The sequence below is a fragment of the Schistocerca cancellata genome, chromosome 10, assembly GCF_023864275.1.
Source record: "Schistocerca cancellata isolate TAMUIC-IGC-003103 chromosome 10, iqSchCanc2.1, whole genome shotgun sequence".
NCBI classification, from domain to species: Eukaryota; Metazoa; Arthropoda; class Insecta; order Orthoptera; family Acrididae; genus Schistocerca; species Schistocerca cancellata.
The window spans coordinates 146,842,079-146,862,939 of NC_064635.1; the positions used below are offsets into that span (position 1 = coordinate 146,842,079).

Genomic DNA, 20,861 nt, shown 5'->3' on the forward strand with positions numbered 1-20,861 from the left:
TGGCTCTGAGCACTATGGGACGTAGCATCTGTGGTCATCAGTCCCCTAGAACTTAGAACTACTTAAACCTAAGTAACCTAAGGACATCACACACATCCATGCCCGAGGCAAGATTCGAACCGGTGACCGTAGAGGTCACGTGGTTCCAGGCGATCTCCATAATTGTCTGCTGCGTATCCGTGTCCGACAGGAATCGGTGACCATTAAAGTTTTTTTTTTTTTTTTTTTGACCGAAAACGCGATAGGCCACACGGGGAAGAGATAAGAGATAAGGACTGTGAGGCGGGTGGTCGAGTTTCTCCCACTCGAGCTGGCGTAATTTCTGCGTTACGATATTCACTACATGGGGACGTGCGTTATGACGACGCAACAGCACCCCTTCTCGCAGTTTCCCGGATTGTGTCTTTTCGACAGAAATGCCGTCCAATACACGAGCTTCACTCTCCGATGGATGTCTGTCCACCAGTGTTTCTCCTTCGTCAGTCAAGAAAAAAAAAACAAAAAACGACAGTACGTTGCGGTATTTCCTACAGCGTTATAAAACACAGAGTACTGCAGCAACCATCAGACGAGGTACTGTGATGTGCTAGCCGTCACAGCTGGAACTGCTCATGAGGAGAACCCGGCAAGTGCCATAACCCGATTTCTCATAAACTTTGCACAGTGGAAAAGGGGCAAAATAAGCGAACACGTGTGTCGGCTTATCCGTAGATACTCAACCGTTTCTGAGAAAACGAAGGTCAAAGTTTTTGACCTAACTTAGATATTATTTAATGCACCCTAGTGTCACAGGAAACGGTGGCGCGGTGGCTAGCATTGCGGTCTCTCACTTTTGCGTCTCCTGATTATTGTTTTCATTTATTTCATATCTTTTTTTTCATCTGTCTAGCCATGTCCTTAGAAGGTTACCATAGGAATGTTTCTTATGAATTGAGGGGATACAAGGGCGTTATATTAATGGTAAAATTACAATTGGGTAAACAATAAGTTAAAAAATGGTTCAAATGGCTCTGAGCACTATGGGACAACATCTGTGATCATCAGTCCCCTAGAACTTAGAACTACTTAAACCTAACTAACCTAAGGACATCACACACATCCATGCCCGAGGCAGGGTTCGAACCTGCGACCGTAGCAGTCCCGCGGTTCCGGACTGAGTGCCTAGAACCGCTAGACCACCGCGGCCGGCAAACAATAAATTTCATATATTTATTGTGTATTGTGTGTGAGTGAGTGTGTGTGTGTGTGTGTGTGTGTGTCGTATTTCCAAGTGTTACTACGAGGCGTGTTTTCTAAGTAAGGTTCGTTTTGTTATAGACAGTAGTATTTGGCGCGCATACTGCAACGAGCGCAGTGCGTCGTGTACCGGCATGCCTCGGGAACAACTGTGCTCGGTTTCAGCTCTGTAGCTAATCTGTACGGTTCTGTTCAATGTTTTCAAAATGTTTAAGACTATCAACTCGCCCGCCGCGTGTGAGGTTCGCTCAGTGATACGGTTTTTGTCAGCAAGGAACCTGTGTGCTGCAGAAATTCATCTACAGATTTGTGAAGTGTACGGTGATACTGTTATGAGTGAAAGCAAAGTGCGTAAGTGGGTACGAGACTTCAAAGATGGCCGTGACAACGTCCATGATGAGGACCGCTCCAGTCGCCCTTCTTTGATTACAGACGATTTGGTGGCTTCAGTTGAAGCGAGGATTCGTGAGAACAGGCGCTTCACAATAACAGGTTTCTCAAACGAATTTCCTGACGTGTCGAGATGAGTGCTTTACAACATTGTTTCTGAACACGGAAAGTTTAGGAAACTGTGCTGCCGTTGGGTCCCGAAACTCCTAACAGAGGACCACAAAAACCAAAGATTTGAGTGTGTGATGGCGTTCCTGATTCGTTATCACGAAGAAGGTGACGGCTTCTTGAGTCAGATCGTAACTGGAGACGAAACATAGGTTTCGCATACCACGCCCGAATTGAAGCAACAGAGCATGGAATGGAGACACACACAATTGCCTGTGAAGGTGAAGGCCAAACAGACTCTGTCCCACGCAAAATCATGGCGTCGGTGTTTTAGAATAGGCATGGTGTTTTGTTGGTCGACTTCATGTAACTAAGAACCACTGTCAATGCAGAATCACACTGCCAAACCCTGAGAAAGCTACGCAGAGCGATTCAAAACAAAAGACGCGGCATGCTGACAAAGGGAATTGTCCTTCTCCATGACAAAGCAATACCGCACGCTGTATGTCAGACCCGCGATTTATTGGACAGTTTTGGCTGGGAAGTTTTAGACCACCCACCCTACAGTCCTGATCTTCCGCCGAGCGATTACCATCTGTTCCTCCACCTCAAACAACACCTCAGTGGCAACCGTTACAATGATGACGACGACGACGACGTGAAAACGGCAGTGAACTCTTGGTTATTGGAGCAGGTGGCAAGTTTTTATGGAGAGGTATGATAATTGTTTCAATAATCTTCTCAACTATGTTGAAAAAAGGAGTGAAGTATTTACTTTCTGAAAATAAATTTACATTTTTGAAATAACCTTTCGTTGTGTACTTATGTTCAAACGAACCTTACTTAAAAAAACATGCCTGGTATCTTTTTAAATACTCACATTTTTATATCTCATTCTTATATCAATTCCTATAATAATTCTTATAATTTATTCTTACGTTTATTCTTCAGGAAGATCTGGACGATACCGTTCCTAGAAACATTCTAAACATAAAAATTCGTAACACCACGGGCATTACTCAAAGGCAGGTTTTCCACAGTGACATTTCTCACTCGCCAAAGAAACATCTTTAACATTCCTCAAGATTTCACGCGTTTGCAATAATTTTGCTGGAGACCATCTACGTATAATGAATCAGTTTACCGAAAATTGGATCTTGCAATTGATTACGAATCAAAATAGACATCAGGAATTTTCCGACATCAATTTCAAATAATTTGGTCGTCCTCTTCGCTTTTAGTTTTATTTATTTTTTATTTTTAAAATCATTCACAAGGCATACAATTTGTACGCGAACAAAGACAACGCTGTTTCATTATACACTGGAAAACATTCGTGCAGTAATCTTCTATGGATATGAAAAACTAAGGTAAAGGTAATAATCGGGTTTCAAACACAGGACCCAGAAATGTGAAGCCGCGACCCTAGCCACTGTGCTACTACATGGACTATTCGCTCGCTGAAAGACATATAAAGTATCTCGTAAACTCTGACCGTCGTTTTCTCAGAAATGGTAGACCATCTACGGATAAGAGGAGACACATGTTCGCTTATTTTGAACCATCTTCCACTGAACGAAGTTTCCAGGAAATCAGGTTATGGCACTTGCCATGTTCCATCGTCAGCGTAGCTTGGTTGTCCCGCTCTTCGATTGCCTTCTACACGAGGCCAACTCTTCACGAGTAAACCTGTTCGTACTGCTGTTATCAACGTTAATCTAAACTCGGCACAGAAGCGAGCAATACTGAGTGCAGGCTTGAGGAGGAAGAAGAGATGTGGGTATTATGCTGTCAACAGCAAGGTTCAAATGGTTCAAATGGCTCTGAGCACTATGGGACTTAACATCTATGGTCATCAGTTCCCTAGAACTTAGAACTACTTAAACCTAAGTAACCTAAGGACAGCACACAACACCCAGTCATCAGGAGGCAGAGAAAATCGCTGACCCCGCCGGGAATCGAACCCGGGAACCCGGGCGTGGGAAGCGAGAACGCTACCGCACGACCACGAGCTGCGGACCAACGGCAAGGACCGTGAGTGAACACACAAGACACGCGGCGTGTACTGTCGACATTTGCACCATTATGCGGTCATTTTCAGTGCAATATTGTTAGGGTCTACTAAGATCATTAACGGTAAGTAACAAAATGAAATGCAGTTTCTGACAAGCCAAAGGAAACCGCGGGTACACTACACCAACGAATATCCCTGAGAAACCTCCAGAGTTTTGCTAAGAGTTCGGTTTGAAGCAACATCGTGCATTCGCAATGGAGCACTACTTTCGCTGCAGCGAATCTGTCGTGCGCGTGCATCGTGCCTTTCGTAAGCATTTGAAGATTCAGCAGCGATATCCAATTAGTGCTCCTAGAAGAATATTGAATTGGAATTGTCTTAACAAGTCCGTGCGACTGGCAGTACACGGAATCGAAAGTCAAGCGGCCCTCGGAAAATCGTCCGAACTCCCGAGAATAGGCCTCGCAAATGGTTCAAATGGCTCTGAGCACTATGGGACTTCTCAGGTCATCAGTCCCCTAGAACTCAGAACTACTTAAACCTAACCAACCTAAGGACATCACACACATCCATGCCCGAGGCAGGATTCGAACCTACGACCGTAGCGGTCGCGCGGCTCCAGACTGTAGCGCCTAGAACCGCTCGGCCACTCCGGCTGGCAATAGCCCTCGCTCGCCTGATTTAACCATGACAGTAACTGAAGGCCAATGTATACTAAAACCGGGCTAGAAGCTTGCGACAGTTAAAAGATGGAATTCACGCTGAAACTTCCAGAATTTATCCTGCAGTTCACGAAAGATGTGTTCAAAAACTGAGTGAAACGCCTCGAGTATTATGTAGCCGCAAGTGATCGTCATTTTTCCGATGTAGTACTTCATAAATAAACTTGAGTAAATGTTCTACCTTGTGTAAAGTGTTCAACCTCGTATCGCGAGTAGTTTGCGCGTTATTCAAATTTCAAATCGTCAAAACATTGCGAAACGTACTGTATTAAAACTGTGACGTAAAATACATCAAAATATATTACTTAGTCAGTACTAAAACGTACCAACAATGTCAGTTTTTGTCTCCGTACTACAATCGACCGAGCGAGGTGGCGCAGTGGTTAGCACACTGGACTCGCATTCGGGAGGACGACGGTTCAATCCCACGTCCGGCCATCCTGATTTAGGTTTTCCGTGATTTCCCTCAATCGCTCCAGGCAAATGCCGGGATGGTTCCTTTAAAAGGGCACGGCCGACTTCCTTCCCTAATCCAATGAGACCGATGACCTCGCTGTTTGGTCTCTTCCCCCAAAACAACCAACCAACTACAATCGAATTCTATCTTTTTGTGTGCAGGCGCTCTACATAATGAAGTTTGGTTCAAATGGCTCTGAGCACTATGGGACTCAACTTCTGAGGTCAATAGTCCCCTAGAACTTAGAACTAGTTTAACCTAACTAACCCAAGGACATCACACACATACATGCCCGAGGCAGGATTCGAACCTGTGACCGTAGCGGTCTCGCGGTTCCAGACTGCAGCGCCTAGAACCGCACGGCCACTTCGGCCGGCATAATGAAGTTTCACAGTTGTGCGACTGTGTTCATGATTTCCTCTTAGGAATGTCACAGTTGACAGTAAGTGATGGGAAATTATCTACTGAAACCGGAATGATATCTAGAGTTCCCCAAGATAATGTAATAGGCTCTCAGCTGATGTATATGAATGATTTAGGAAAGAATCTGGGCAGCTTCCTTAGACTGTCTGGAGATGTTGCTGTCAATTACCGTCCAGTAAAATCATCAGAAGAGAAAAAAACGAATTGCGAAATGATTTGGACAAGGTGCGAAAATTGATAATTGACTCTTATCAGTAAACACTGTGCCGGCCAAAGTGGCCGTGCGGTTCTAGGCGCTGCAGTCTGGAACCGCGAGGCCGCTACGGTCGCAGGTTCGAATCCTGCCTCGGGCATGGATGTGTGTGGTGTCCGTAGGTTAGTTAGGTTTAACTAGTTCTAAGTTGTAGGGGACTTATGACCTCAGAAGTTGAGTCCCATAGTGCTCAGAGCCATTTGAGCCAGTAAACACTGTAAGGTCATCCAGACGAGTACTGGAAAGAATTTGTCCAATTTCGGTTCCATGATAAATAATGCAGATTTAAAGATTGTGGGGTTAACTAAATATCTAGGAATTTCAACTAAGAACAGCTTAAATTGCTACCTTGACATAGAAAACGTGCGTTTTATTCGCAGGGCAGTTAGAAGGTGGAACAAATCTACAAGTGACTGCCTACGCTACTCTTGTCTGTCCTGTTCGGAAGTACGAGTATTACTGCACGGCATGGGACCCTTACCAGATAAGAATGGCGGATAACATCCAAAAAGCTCAAAGAAGGGAACTTCGTTTTGTATTTTTTGTATTATCTCAAAATAGGGGAGAGAGTGTCAAGGATATAATAAGAGAGTTGTGGTAGTAAAAATGAAAACAAAAGCTTTTTTTTCACGAAATTTCAGTCACCAACATTCTCCTCCGAAAACCAAAATAATATATTGACTCCCATCTACATAATGACATATGACCATAATAGTAAAATAAGAGTGGTAAGACACTGCACGGAAAGACTGTGTTCCTTTTCCCCATCTGCTATTCGAAAGTGGAATGATCGAGAATTAGTCTGTAATTGGTTGCATATACCATTAGCGGAACACTTAATTGTGAATTGCAGAGTAATCGTGTGGATGTAGACGTCGGCGTAGAGAAACTTCAGGAAAAGTCTAACCGCAGGAAAAGTCTAACCCGATTATAGTATGTAGACGAAACTAACAGTGTATATACACTTTTGTTATTGTCCGTGTAGTGTATTTTACTATTGACGACATTGACGTAGGATGCTTCAAATGGTTCAAATGGCTCTGAGCACTATGCGACTTAACTTCTGAGGTCATCAGTCACCTAGAACTTAGAACTAATTAAACCTAACTAACCTAAGGACACCACACACAACCATGCCCGAGGCAGGATTCGAACCTGCGACCGTAGCGGTCGCCCGGTTCCAGACTGTAGCGCCTAGAACCGCTCGGCCACCCCGGCAGGCATAAGTGTAACATACTGCGCATACATAGGAAAGAAAATGTCCCACTATACAACTACACTATTCATGACAAACTGCTGGAAATAGTATATCTGGGGGTAGCTATCCGGAGCGATCTTAAGTGGAATGATCACATACAGCAACAGTAGGGGAATTAGATGCCTGACTGAGATGCATAGGAAGAACGTTAAGGAAATGTAACTCGTCCACGAAGGATGCGCTTTACCGATTCTTGTGTGTTGTTCATGCATCGGGGGTCCTTACCAAGTACGATCAATAGAAAAGATAGAGAAGATCCGACAAAGAGCGACGTGCTTCGAGACGGGTTCGTGTAGCCGGTGGCAGAGCGTTACAGAGATGCTCAACGAACTCCAGTGCTAGTTGGTGTGCATCACGGAGAAATTTACTATTGAAATTTGGAGAGAGTACTTTGCGGTTGCAGTCGGACAACATATTGTCTAGTACCGCATACATCTCACCTGATAATCAGAGGAGAAAATCTGAGAAATTAGAGCTAATTTAGAGGCTTACCGATTGTTATTTCTCCCATGTGTTATTCGCGATCAGAACAAGGAGAAGGGGGGGGGGGGCACAGAAGGCGGATCTCTTAGGGGTATCAGAAGTATCCTCCGCCACATACCGTTAGGTGACTTGCGGGTACTGAAAATCTCGTATGGCGAGCGGGCAATGTAGCTTAAGGGGGTATGACGTCAAACGGGCCGAGTTGGAGCAGGAGAGGGATCTCAGGACATTTTAATTTTCAGTGTCTATACTTTTACAAATAAATTCATAAAATTTTGTCAGCATCACCAGGAAGGATTCAGAATTCATACCCTTTGCAGTGGACGTTCGAAAACATAGCAAAATAAATTTATTTACGTGCGAAATTTCATCATTTTTTCACTTAGGCACACTTCATAAATTAGAGAGATTATTCGATGAATTTTGCACAGCACACATGCTATACTTACAGGTGTATGAAACTTTAGAATTTATTTAATTTATGAAAAAACGAATGAACTGTTATATTTTAAACTTCATGTTTAGAAAAAACACAAATTTTATAGTTAATTACCACAATTTTTATCAGTTTTTAATAGATTTGGAAAATTCGAGAGTTTCATACACCTCTAAGTATGGTTTGCATGCTGTGCAAAATTCACCGAAGAATATCTCTTACTTATGAAGAAAAGTGTAACTAAGCAACAAATACTGTCATTAGTAAGTGAAAAAAATGATGAAATTTCACATGTAAAAAAAATTACTTAGTTATGTTTTAAAACTTCCACTGCCATGAGTGTGCATTCTGAATCCTTGCTGGTCAAACTGACAAGGTTTCATGAATTTATTTGTAAAAATATACACACTGCAAACTGAAATGTCCTGTGGTGCATCTCCTGCTCCAAGTCGGCCCGTTTGACGTCCTACCCCCCCTTAAGGGGATTTTGTAGGACAGTTTGTGGCTGTTGATGGCTTGATGGACCACAAGTGTTCTACGTCAAATTATTCCTCTGTACTTCATCAACATCACTTTGGTACGACCTCCATACTCCTTAAGCAACCCCACAGTGTGTGGCGGGGGGGTACTTCTGACAGCCGACGGCGTGAACACGAGCTCCAGCAACAAAATTTCGGAGATTTTTCGGTCAGATACCCGCGACGTGCGGAGCGTCTCTTTCGCAAGATAACAGCTACGAGGCGGTAGCGAGTGGCGGAGAGTGCTTTGCGCGCCGCTTACCTGGCGAGCTGAGGTCCCGGCTCGGTGTGGCGGTGCGCGGCATCCCGGGACGCTCCGCGTGCAGCCCTAGACGCACACACACACACCTGGCTGCCTCGTTTGGCTGCGGGACGCACCGCTGTCGCTGGAACCGCCCCGTTCTCGCGCCGAGCAGCGCAACCCTTCCTGCCGCACCTGGGAGCCACACGCACACACACACGGACACGGACACCAGACGGGTTTTTCTGGCCCGGCGCGTGCTCCCTGGCTTCCCGTTTACTGGTCTGTCCGCGACCGGCACGGCGCGGACACAGCTTGCGACCCACCAGTGGCGGACACGCGGCGACTCCCGTGGAAAACGCATTTCGTCCATTCACGTACAACTGAAGCCCCGCCTCCGAACGCAATTAAATCTAATTTGTTTAAATATTGGTGATCTATCACTCCTCAGCTGCTACATTTTTACCTTAAGCCGTCGGCAGACGGGCAGTGCTGTCGAACGACAACGTGGAGCATGCTAACAAGGGAACCTCCCCATCGCTCCCCCCTCAGATTTAGTTATAAGTTGTCACAGTGGATAGGCCTTGAAAAACTGAACACAGATCAATCGACAAAACAGGAAGAAGTTGTGTGCAACTATGAAAAAATAAGCAAAATATACAAACTGAGTAGTCCATGCGCAAGATAGGCAACATCAAGGATAGGTTCGACTCAGGAGCGCCGCGGTCCAGTGGTTAGCGTGGGCAGGTGCGGAACGAGACGTTGGTGGTTCAAGTCTTCCCTCGAGTAAAAAGTTTAATTTTTTATTTTCAGACAATTATCAAAGTTCAGGCACTCACACATAATCAACTTCGCTCTCCAAAATTCCAGGACATGTTCAGATTTGCTGGGACATATGCAGGATTTGACGGTCTACACACGGTAAAGTTTGAAAACGTTAAAAACATATGTTTTGAAAGAGCACAGGGAAAAGTGTGCGACTGTGAAACTGTTGGATTCATTTGTTGCAGTTTATGTGACAAACTTATTTTTTCATCACTTTTTTGGGAGTAATTATCACATCCACAAGAAAACCTAAATCGGGCACCGTAGAAGAATCTTTTTACCCATTCGCCAAGTGTACAAGTTAGGTGGGTCGACAACATATTCCTGTCATGTGACGCACATGCCGTCACCAGTGTCGTATAGAATATATCAGACAACTCCTGTGGAGGAATCGGTTGACCTATGACCTTGTGATCAAATGCTTTCGGTTCCTATTGGAGAGGCACGTCCTTCCGTCTACTAATCGCACGGTTATGCGGAGCGGTCGCAAAACACAGACACTAAACTTATTACAGTGAACAGAGACGTCAGTGAACGAACGGACATGTCATAACTTCGCGAAAATAAAGAAAGTTAACTTTTCACTCGAGAGAATACTTGAACCAAGGACCTCTCCTTCCGCAGCTGCTCACGCTAACCACGGGACCACGGCGCTCCTGAGCTCACATTATCCTTCATGTTACCTATGTTGTGCATGCACTACTCAGTTTGAATATTTTGCTTATTTTTTTTCATAGTTCCACACAACTTCTTCCTGTTTTCTCGACTGATCTGTGTTCAGTTTTTCAAGGCCTATCCACTGTGCCAACTTATAACTAAATCTGAGAGGGGTGCGATGGGGAAGTTCCCTTGTAAGTTCAACGTGCTGCTCAACGCTCAGAAATGACGCGACTTGTGCACACGGTACGTGGGCCCCAACGTGGTATACGCGATCACAACGCACTCCAGCGGCAGTTGCGGGATGTTTCTACTTCGTAAATCACACTGTTTACGAAACGGGCGGGCTTAAATTTCCCACGTTAGCTCTATTAAAACGCACATTTCCTCCATCGTCCACGGAAAGGAAAGTTCCATTACAAACAGTGCGATACAAATTTGCAATACTTCTCCACGTAAGATAAACCGTATTTCATCATAACCACATATTAGTAAAACCCAGGGTCAGCCTTACTTGATCACTGTTCCTACCCAGTAGCAGAATCTTTGCAACATGTGAATTACGAAGCGGAAAAGGATATTTATACAAGTAGCGCAAGCTGTCCTATAGATTAAGCCAATCGAACAAAGTCACCCCTCAAAAAAAGGTGAACTTCTTACATAACATCAAATATTATGGTCTATCATTATATTAAACTAATAATAAAGTATCAGAACCTAATAAAAACGCAAATGTTAGGAAAAAAAATTTGGACGTGCCGAGTCTTGAACCACTTCGCAAACATGCTACCTTATACGGATCAGTGACACTACTCAGTCCGCTTTTTTTTTCCCTCATTTTTGTTCGTTGTTGATCGTTGGGTTTGGTCGTTGCAGACGTCACATGACATCCGATAAAGTTCGTTTGTTGATCCTTCCACTGTTTTTTTATTACAGAGGCCAACCAGCTCTCTGACCGAACACGGTTTTTTTTTCATTTTGTTCGATATAGTTCGTTGCGTTTGGTCTGGGCGGACGTCACAAGACATCCGTTCAAGTTGATCGTTGATTCCTGGACTCAGTCTTTTCTATTACAGAGAGCACGCAGCCCTCTGACCGAACTCGCTGAGCTACCGTGCAGGCGCTAAAGCAACACACTATTGACACTCTTGCTGAAAATCTTAATCGTAGATATGCTGCTAATTGAAAATTAATTATAACATATTGTACCAAGAAAAATGCGTTTTGGGTGGATCTTCAGTGTGCCGCTGCCTTCAAATAGCCTACTCTCATAATACGCAAGTTACAATAATTCTTCTGCCACGAATATGATGTTTCTCATTATTTTATTGGAACGAATCACGCAGTTAGCAACGGGTTTTCCAGTGATTCTCAATTTACTGGTGTTCAGAAACGGCATATATACATATAGGCTTGAAATGAATGCCAATATGGCGCCTCACAACTCTGTACTGAAGGGAGACGGCGTGCGTGTGACGTAAGTGGCGTTGTGCCATCTCATTGGTCACCGCTCAGACGCACGCTCAGAATATCTGACATGCCAGATATTGCTCTGCACGTTCGGAAAGACTCCCGAACGTGCTATTCCACGCTATGACGTCAGAAACTCGGCACGCTCAACGCTCAATGTTCTGTTGAACGGTCCGTGTGCCGACGCCTTTAGGACCATCCTGTTGCAGCTGAATCAAGGGGCCTGCACACGACCAGTATGCGGCGTGGTGGTAATACCCGTTACAGTCTTCTAGGACTTTCAGAAGAGAGTGCGTAGTTAATATTTTAAAGAGGAATGCATGACGAGAAACGTACCGTGTCCTTGCTACAGCCATCTGAGTACACGCTGGTTGCACGACCACTTTTAGAAGTAATTGATTACGCGTGATGCAGTACATCACTTGTATTATAATTCCACTCATTCACAGCCAAAGAAGCATCATTTACTCGTTGACGGACCCTATTTTGCATAATGCAATACGGCCTCTTCCACTTGGGATGTTCGGCGTCTCTTCGACCTTTCTCTATGCCGTTGCGTAATTGTAGAGAAATGGGCACGCGATGGACTCGGACGTTGTGAAAACAATCGTGATAAAGCTGAAGAGCAGCTCTCCCTGACACCCAGAAGCATAGTAACTCTGCAAGCTTATAGAGGGTGTCTGGAAGTATGGAGGAATATTAAAGTGGTATACACTGCTGTAGACTGACAATGGCAAGGAAAGCATTTCTGAAGAAGAGAAATTTCTCAAAATCGAGTATAGATTTAAGTGTCAGAAAGTGTTTTCTCGAAGTATTTGTATGGAGTGTAGCCATGTATGGATGTGAAACGTGGACGATAAATAGTTTAGACAAGAAGAGAATAGAAGCTCTTGAAATGTGGTACTACAGAAGAATGCTGAAGATTAGATGGGTAGATCACGTAACTAATGAGGAGGAACTGAGTAGAACTGGGGAGAAGGGGAATTAGTGGCACAACTTGACTAGAAGAAAGGATCGGTTAGAAGGACATGTTCTGAGGCATCAATGGATCACCAATTTAGTATTGGGAGGCAGCGTTGAGGGTAAAAATCGTATAGGGTGACCAAGAGATGAATACACTAAGTAGATTCAGAAAGATGTAGGTTGCAGTAGTTACTCGAAGATGAAGAAGCTTGCGCAGGATAGAGTAGCATGGACAGCTGCATCAAACCAGTCTCTGGACTGAAGACCACAACAACAACAACAACAACAACAACAACAACAAAGAATATACAAATTTTTTTTACAAACACATTACATAACTTTTCCCATTTATATATTAAAAAATATATCCTCCATAATTATGATCACGCAAGGCCGCGCGGCACCGAGCAGTGCGTTCATTGAAGTTCTCGATGACGAGTTCACAGACATCCTATAGTATGCCATTTATAGCCTTTTTAATTTCATCCTTCAGTTGGTGTATTGTTTGTGGTTTGTTCACGGAAACTTCTGATTTCACAAATCCCCACTAAAAAAAGTCACAACGTGGAAGATCGCCTGATCTGGCAGGCCATTCCTGGTTGCCATGCGAAGAGTTAATTTTTTGAGAAAACTTTTCATTCAGCATAGCAACCGTTTCACGGAATGTGTGACATGTCGCACCGTCTTGTTGAAACCAAAACTCGTCATTTTCATCAATAAGAGCGAAAAACCGATCAGAAACCATGTTTAGGTAAGGCCAGTATTACACTATCATATTTCTCTGACAAAGATTTGATCAAAGACATGACCAAATATTCGTCAAATTTGTTTGACAAAGATATTTGACGCGATAAAAAGGGATCTTGAACTGTCATCATATTTTTCGTCAAAGTTCAAGATGGCTGACAACAACAACTCGTTATTATGCGCAGCAGTTGCATGTACCACAATTGCGCTGTGTGTGCATTTGGAAGAGCAGCAGGGGAAAAAAAGAAACGTGGGTGAGTGAATGCATGGGTTCTACGACGAGACCATAAAAGCATTCTACAAAATTTGCTACGTGAGCTTGTTGTGGACGACGTCAAGTCGTACGTAAACTACTTAAGAATAGATTAGCAAACATTTCATTATTTGCTCATTGAAGTGTCTCGTCACATCACAAAGCACAATAATCACTTAAGAACTGCTATATGGGAAGGAGACAGACTCACAGCAGCAGTCCGGTTCCTTGCTACAGGAGAGAGCTACTCTAGCTTACGGTACAGTACTCGAAGTGCATAGTAACTAAGATAATACCTGAAACGTGTGAAGCAATTTATAAGGCACTGAATGACCAATATCTGAAAGTAAATGAATGTTCAATACACTTTATGTGTATTAAGAACTAGTTTTATTGTAGATCAAAGTAATAATTACATTTTGTGTCTCACAACAATAACGTTAATAGAAATTTATCAAGCTGATGAGGCGCTTTACAATGTAAGGCATCCTGAGTACAAAAATAGATTAAGAAGACTGGAGAGCTAAATTAATAGGCGACTGAGGGCTTCGCACCGTACTTGAGACAAAAATCACAATCTAAAGCCGGCCGGAGTGGCCGAGCGGTTCTAGGCGCTACAGTCTGGAGCCACGCGACCGCTGCGGTCGCAGGTTCGAATCCTGCCTCGGGCATGGATGTGTGTGATGTCCTTAGTTTAGTTAGGTTTAAGTAGTTCTAAGTTCTAGGGAATCAGAGAGCTCGTAGGCCTCGGTAATAAAAAACTGAGTGGAAGGATCAACAAACGAACTTCACCGAATGTAATGTGACGTCCTCAACGACCAAACACAGCGATCAACAACGAATAAAATGCAAAAAAAGGAAGAAAAAAGGGGCTGATGACCTCAGATGTTAAGTCTCATAGTGCTCAGAGCCATTTGAACCATTATGAGCCTCCGCAATACGCAATTTTTTTGTAGCTCTCCAGTCGTTCAAATGGTTCAAATGGCTCTGAGCACTGTAGGACTTAACATCTATGGTCATCAGTCCCCTAGAACTTAGAACTACTTCAACCTAACTATCCTAAGGACATCACACAACACCCAGTCATCACGAGGTAGAGAAAATCCCTGACCCCGCCGGGAATCGAACCCGGGAACCCGGGCGCGGGAAGCGAGAACGCTACTCTCCAGTCGTCTTAATCTACACTCCTGGAAATTGAAATAAGAACACCGTGAATTCATTGTCCCAGGAAGGGGAAACTTTATTGACACATTCCTGGGGTCAGATACATCACATGATCACACTGACAGAACCACAGGCACATAGACACAGGCAACAGAGCATGCACAATGTCGGCACTAGTACAGTGTATATCCACCTTTCGCAGCAATGCAGGCTTCTATTCTCCCATGGAGACGATCGTAGAGATGCTGGATGTAGTCCTGTGGAACGGCTTGCCATGCCATTTCCACCTGGCGCCTCAGTTGGACCAGCGTTCGTGCTGGACGTGCAGACCGCGTGAGACGACGCTTCATCCAGTCCCAAACATGCTCAATGGGGGACAGATCCGGAGATCTTGCTGGCCAGGGTAGTTGACTTACACTTTCTAGAGCACGTTGGGTGGCATGGGATACATGCGGACGTGCATTGTCCTGTTGGAACAGCAAGTTCCCTTGCCGGTCTAGGAATGGTAGAACGATGGGTTCGATGACGGTTTGGATGTACCGTGCACTATTCAGTGTCCCCTCGACGATCACCAGTGGTGTACGGCCAGTGTAGGAGATCGCTCCCCACACCATGATGCCGGGTGTTGGCCCTGTGTGCCTCGGTCGTATGCAGTCCTGATTGTGGCGCTCACCTGCACGGCGCCAAACACGCATACGACCATCATTGGCACCAAGGCAGAAGCGACTCTCATCGCTGAAGACGACACGTCTCCATTCGTCCCTCCATTCACGCCTGTCGCGACACCACTGGAGGCGGGCTGCACGATGTTGGGGCGTGAGCGGAAGACGGCCTAACGGTGTGCGGGACCGTAGCCCAGCTTCATGGAGACGGTTGCGAATGGTCCTCGCCGATACCCCAGGAGCAACAGTGTCCCTAATTTGCTGGGAAGTGGCGGTGCGGTCCCCTACGGCACTGCGTAGGATCCTACGGTCTTGGCGTGCATCCGTGCGTCGCTGCGGTCCGGTCCCAGGTCGACGGGCACGTGCACCTTCCGCCGACCACTGGCGACAACATCGATGTACTGTGGAGACCTCACGCCCCACGTGTTGAGCAATTCGGCGGTACGTCCACCCGGCCTCCCGCATGCCCACTATACGCCCTCGCTCAAAGTCCGTCAACTGCACATACGGTTCACGTCCACGCTGTCGCGGCATGCTACCAGTGTTAAAGACTGCGATGGAGCTCCGTATGCCACGGCAAACTGGCTGCCACTGACGGCGGCGGTGCACAAATGCTGCGCAGCTAGCGCCATTCGACGGCCAACACCGCGGTTCCTGGTGTGTCCGGTGTGCCGTGCGTGTGATCATTGCTTGTACAGCCCTCTCGCAGTGTCCGGAGCAAGTATGGTGGGTCTGACACACCGGTGTCAATGTGTTCTTTTTCCATTTCCAGGAGTGTATTTGTGTACTAAGGTTACCTCACGTTGTAAAGCGCCTCATCAGCTTCATACATTTCTATTACATTTGTAGTTGACAGCACACACGAATTAAGGAATTAAACTTCGCAGCCATCTTTACAACCACACTACTGATGACAGAACGCTGCAGCGATGCTAGCGCCCCAGTGGTAGCATTTCACATTGCAGTGAACAGAAGACAAGCGACTTTTATGATCAAATCTACAGCGAGGCCCTAGATTTGATCACATTTATTTGTGGTTGAGGTTGTTGTCGAGGAGGAGACTGCGAGGTCATCGGTCTAACCGGATTAGGGAAGGACGGGGAAGGAAGTCGGCCGTGCCCTTTCAAAGGAACCATCCAGGCATTTGCCTGGAATGATTTACGGAAATCGCGGAAAACCTAAATCAGGATGGCCGGACGCGGGACTGAACCACTGTCCTCCCGAATGCGAGTCCAGTGTGCTAGCCACAGCGCCACCTCGCTCGGTATTTATTTGAAGACAGGCGAGATTTGACAGTCTTCCCTATTACACCATCAAATTTCTTCGACATAAATATTTGACGTATCAACTTTGACAAATAAATATGATAGTGTAATATCGGCCTAACGGTCGCCGTACACAGTGACGGCAGAGAAGTGCGGGCCGACCACTCCTCCGGCCAGATCCCACACCACACAGTTGAAGATGTGGATGCACCTCATCTTCCACAGTCACTCATGACTTTTGTTACCCCAAATTCTGCATTTCTGCTTATTGATGTACTCACTGAGGTGGAAATGGCCTTCATCTGAGAAAATTATTCTTTCTGCGAAGTTCTCGTTCTCCGCTTGTAGAGCCAAGACCCACTGAGCAAATCGATGTCTCTTTCCATGATCTGCAGGATTCAACTCTTCCGTAAGTTGAATCTCGTAAGCAAGCGTTCAGTGCCGTGAACTTCGTGATAAATTCAATTGTTGAGCTCGTCGGCGAACCGATTTTCTGGGGCTTACGGTCACATTGTCACGCACGACAGCAGTGTTTTCCTGTGTTTGAACAAAACGTGGTCGTTCTGATTTCTGACAATTTGAAACAGAACCTGCAGTCTCAGATTTCCGGATCAACTTCGGAACTGATAATTCGGTTGGAGCAGAATTACGTCCGAGTGTCACGTGCAATGGTTCAAATGGTTCTGAGTACTACGGGACTTAACAGCTTGTAAGTAGGCTATGTAAGTAGGCTGTTTAGGTTCTTATATTGGTAACGCCGCCGCCACGTAGCGCTCTCTGTATGAAAATCGCTGTGTGCAGTCTGTGGCTAGGTTGCATTGTTGTCTGCCATTGTAGTGTTGGGCAGCGGCGGTTGGCTGTTAACAGCGCGTAGCGTTGCGCAGTTGGAGGTGAGCCGCCAGCAGTGGTGGATGTGAGGAGAGAGACGGCGGAGTTTTGAAATTTGTTAGACTGGTTGTCATGAACTGCTATATACACTCCTGGAAATGGAAAAAAGAACACATTGACACCGGTGTGTCAGACCCACCATACTTGCTCCGGACACTGCGAGAGGGCTGTACAAGCAATGATCACACGCACGGCACAGCGGACACACCAGGAACCGCGGTGTTGGCCGTCGAATGGCGCTAGCTGCGCAGCATTTGTGCACCGCCGCCGTCAGTGTCAGCCAGTTTGCCGTGGCATACGGAGCTCCATCGCAGTCTTTAACACTGGTAGCATGCCGCGACAGCGTGGACGTGAACCGTATGTGCAGTTGACGGACTTTGAGCGAGGGCGTATAGTGGGCATGCGGGAGGCCGGGTGGACGTACCGCCGAATTGCTCAACACGTGGGGCGTGAGGTCTCCACAGTACATCGATGTTGTCGCCAGTGGTCGGCAAAAGCTGTACGTGCCCGTCGACTTGGGACCGGACCGCAGCGACGCACGGATTCACGCCAAGACCGTAGGATCCTACGCAGTGCCGTAGGGGACCGCACCGCCACTTCCCAGCAAATTAGGGACACTGTTGCTCCTGGGGTATCGGCGAGGACCATTCGCAACCGTCTCCATGAAGCTGGGCTACGGTCCCGCACACCGTTAGGCCGTCTTCCACTCACGCCCCAACATCGTGCAGCCCGCCACCAGTGGTGTCGCGACAGGCGTGAATGGAGGGACGAATAGAGACGTGTCGTCTTCAGCGATGAGAGTCGCTTCTGCCTTGGTGCCAATGATGGTCGTATGCGTGTTTGGCGCCGTGCAGGTGAGCGCCACAATCAGGACTGCATACGACCGAGGCTCACAGGGCCAACACCCGGCATCATGGTGTGGGGAGCGATCTCCTACACTGGCCGTACACCACTGGTGATCGTCGAGGGGACACTGAATAGTGCACGGTACATCCAAACCGTCATCGAACCCATCGTTCTACCATTCCTAGACCGGCAACGGAACTTGCTGTTTCAACAGGACAATGCACGTCCGCATGTATCCCGTGCCACCCAACGTGCTCTAGAAGGTGTAAGTCAACTACCCTGGCCAACAAGATTTCCGGATCTGTCCCCCATTGAGCATGTTTGGGACTGGATGAAGCGTCGTCTCACGCGGTCTGCACGTCCAGCACGAACGCTGGTCCAACTGAGGCGCCAGGTGGAAATGGCATGGCAAGCCGTTCCACAGGACTACATCCAGCATCTCTACGATCGTCTCCATGGGAGAATAGCAGCCTGCATTGCTGCGAAAGGTGGATATACACTGTACTAGTGCCGACATTGTGCATGCTCTGTTGCCTGTGTCTATGTGCCTGTGGTTCTGTCAGTGTGATCATGTGATGTATCTGACCCCAGGAATGTGTCAATAAAGTTTCCCCTTCCTGGGACAATGAATTCACGGTGTTCTTATTTCAATTTCCAGGAGTGTATATTATGACTATTAAGGTAAATACATTGTTTGTTCTCTACAAAAATCTTTCATTTGCTAACTATGCCTATCAGTAGTTAGTGCCTTCAGTAGTTTGAATCTTTTATTTAGCTGGCAGTAGTGGCGCTCGCTGTATTGCAGTAGTTCGAATAATGAATATTTTTGTGAGGTAAGTGATTTGTGAAAGGTATAGGTTAATGTTAGTCAGGGCCATTCTTTTGCAGGGATTTTTGAAAGTCAGATTGCGTGGCGCTAAAAATATTGTGTGTCAGTTTAAGCACAGTCATGTATAATTTTTCAAAGAGGACGTTTCAAGCTATGGTCATCAGTCCCCCTAGAACTTACAACTACTTAAACCTAACTAACCTAAGGACATCACACAACAGCCAGTCATCACGAGGCAGTGTCACATGCAATTCACTACCGATTGCTGTGGGACCTTCACTGTTACTGTAATGACTTTTTACCACTTGGGTACGTTGCTCTGTTGTCTTCTGCTCCATGACGAAAGTAAACATCAAACAACAATGCTCACCGCACTAAAGGTATCAGGCGAGTAATGCGAAGATTTGCAGATAACAAACATGAAAAAACCACGTCTACCAACCGACATATGACAAAACAGCGCAAAATTCAGATTCGTTCTTACTTCCCGGAAACCTTTTACTATACCACGTTGCTCTAACACTCACAAACACGTGAATGAGGCTTTAACCAGGACAGAGAATTAGTACAGACGTCGAATAACATCAGCCAATCCGACGTAACCAACCTCCACCAAGACAACCCTGTTGCATACCTACCCAGGAAACATACTAAAACGGCTGTAGCAGGGAAACGGTACGTTCCCTGGCATTCGTTCCTATTCAAAAGTCGTAGAAGTTTGTAACTGGAAATTTCGAACACCGTATATTTTGACAACTACCTGACAAACCTGGCATTACCAGGGTGTACATTTTCGCAATTTTCTATTCGAGACGAAAACAAAAATGAACTGCGTTTGCACTGAAGTATCGAAAAAAATTCATATCCATATATTTGTGAAACCACCTTTGATGTTAATAAACAGTAGACATGTGCATAATGAACACTGTCCATTCCGTTCAACTGCTCTTCCAAGTGAAAACACCTTTGATATTAATAAACAGTAGACATACATATAATGTAAATTGTCCATTCCGTTCAACTGTTCTTCCAAGTCCTTTGCTGTCTCTGTCAGAATTACATTTCCAGGGGTAAATGTGGACTCACTACAATCTATTGGTTATGAACTGTAGATTAAAACTGAAGAAACTGCAAAAAGGTGGGAATTTAATGAGATGGGACCTGTATAAACTGACTAAACCAGAGGTAGTACAGAGTTTCAGGGAGAGCGTAAGGGAACAAATTGCAGGAATGAGGGAAAGAAATACAGTAGAAGAAGAATGGGTAGCTTTGAGGGATGAAGTAGTGAATGCAGCAGAGGATCAAGTAGGTCAAAAGACGAGGGCTAGTAGAATTCCTTGGGTAATAGAAAAAATATTGAATTTAATTGATGAAAGGAGAAAATATAAAAATGCAGTAAATGAAGCAGGAAAAAAGGAATACAAACGTCTCAAAAATGAGATCGACAGGAAGTGCAAAATGGCTAAGCAGAGATGGCTAGAGGACAAATGTAAGGATGTAGAGGCTTATCTCACTAGGGGTAAGATAGATACTGCCAACAGGAAAATTAAAGAGACCTTTGGAGAAAAGAGAACCACTTGTATGAATATCAAGAGCTCAGATGTAAACCCAGTTGTAAGCAAAGAAGGGAAAGCAGAAAGGTGGAAGGAGTATATAGAGGGTCTATACAAGGGCGATGTACTTGAGGACAATATTATGGAAATGGAAGAGGATGTAGATGATGATGAAATGGGAGATATGATGCTGCGTGAAG

General features: G+C 45.5%; 1 pseudogene; it reads right to left on the reverse strand.

The window, feature by feature from the left end:
- LOC126106205 (uncharacterized) overlaps window positions 1-8,603 on the reverse strand; it is a 64,429-nt pseudogene extending 55,826 nt beyond the window's left edge.
- Between the last annotated feature and the right edge of the window lie 12,258 nt (window positions 8,604-20,861).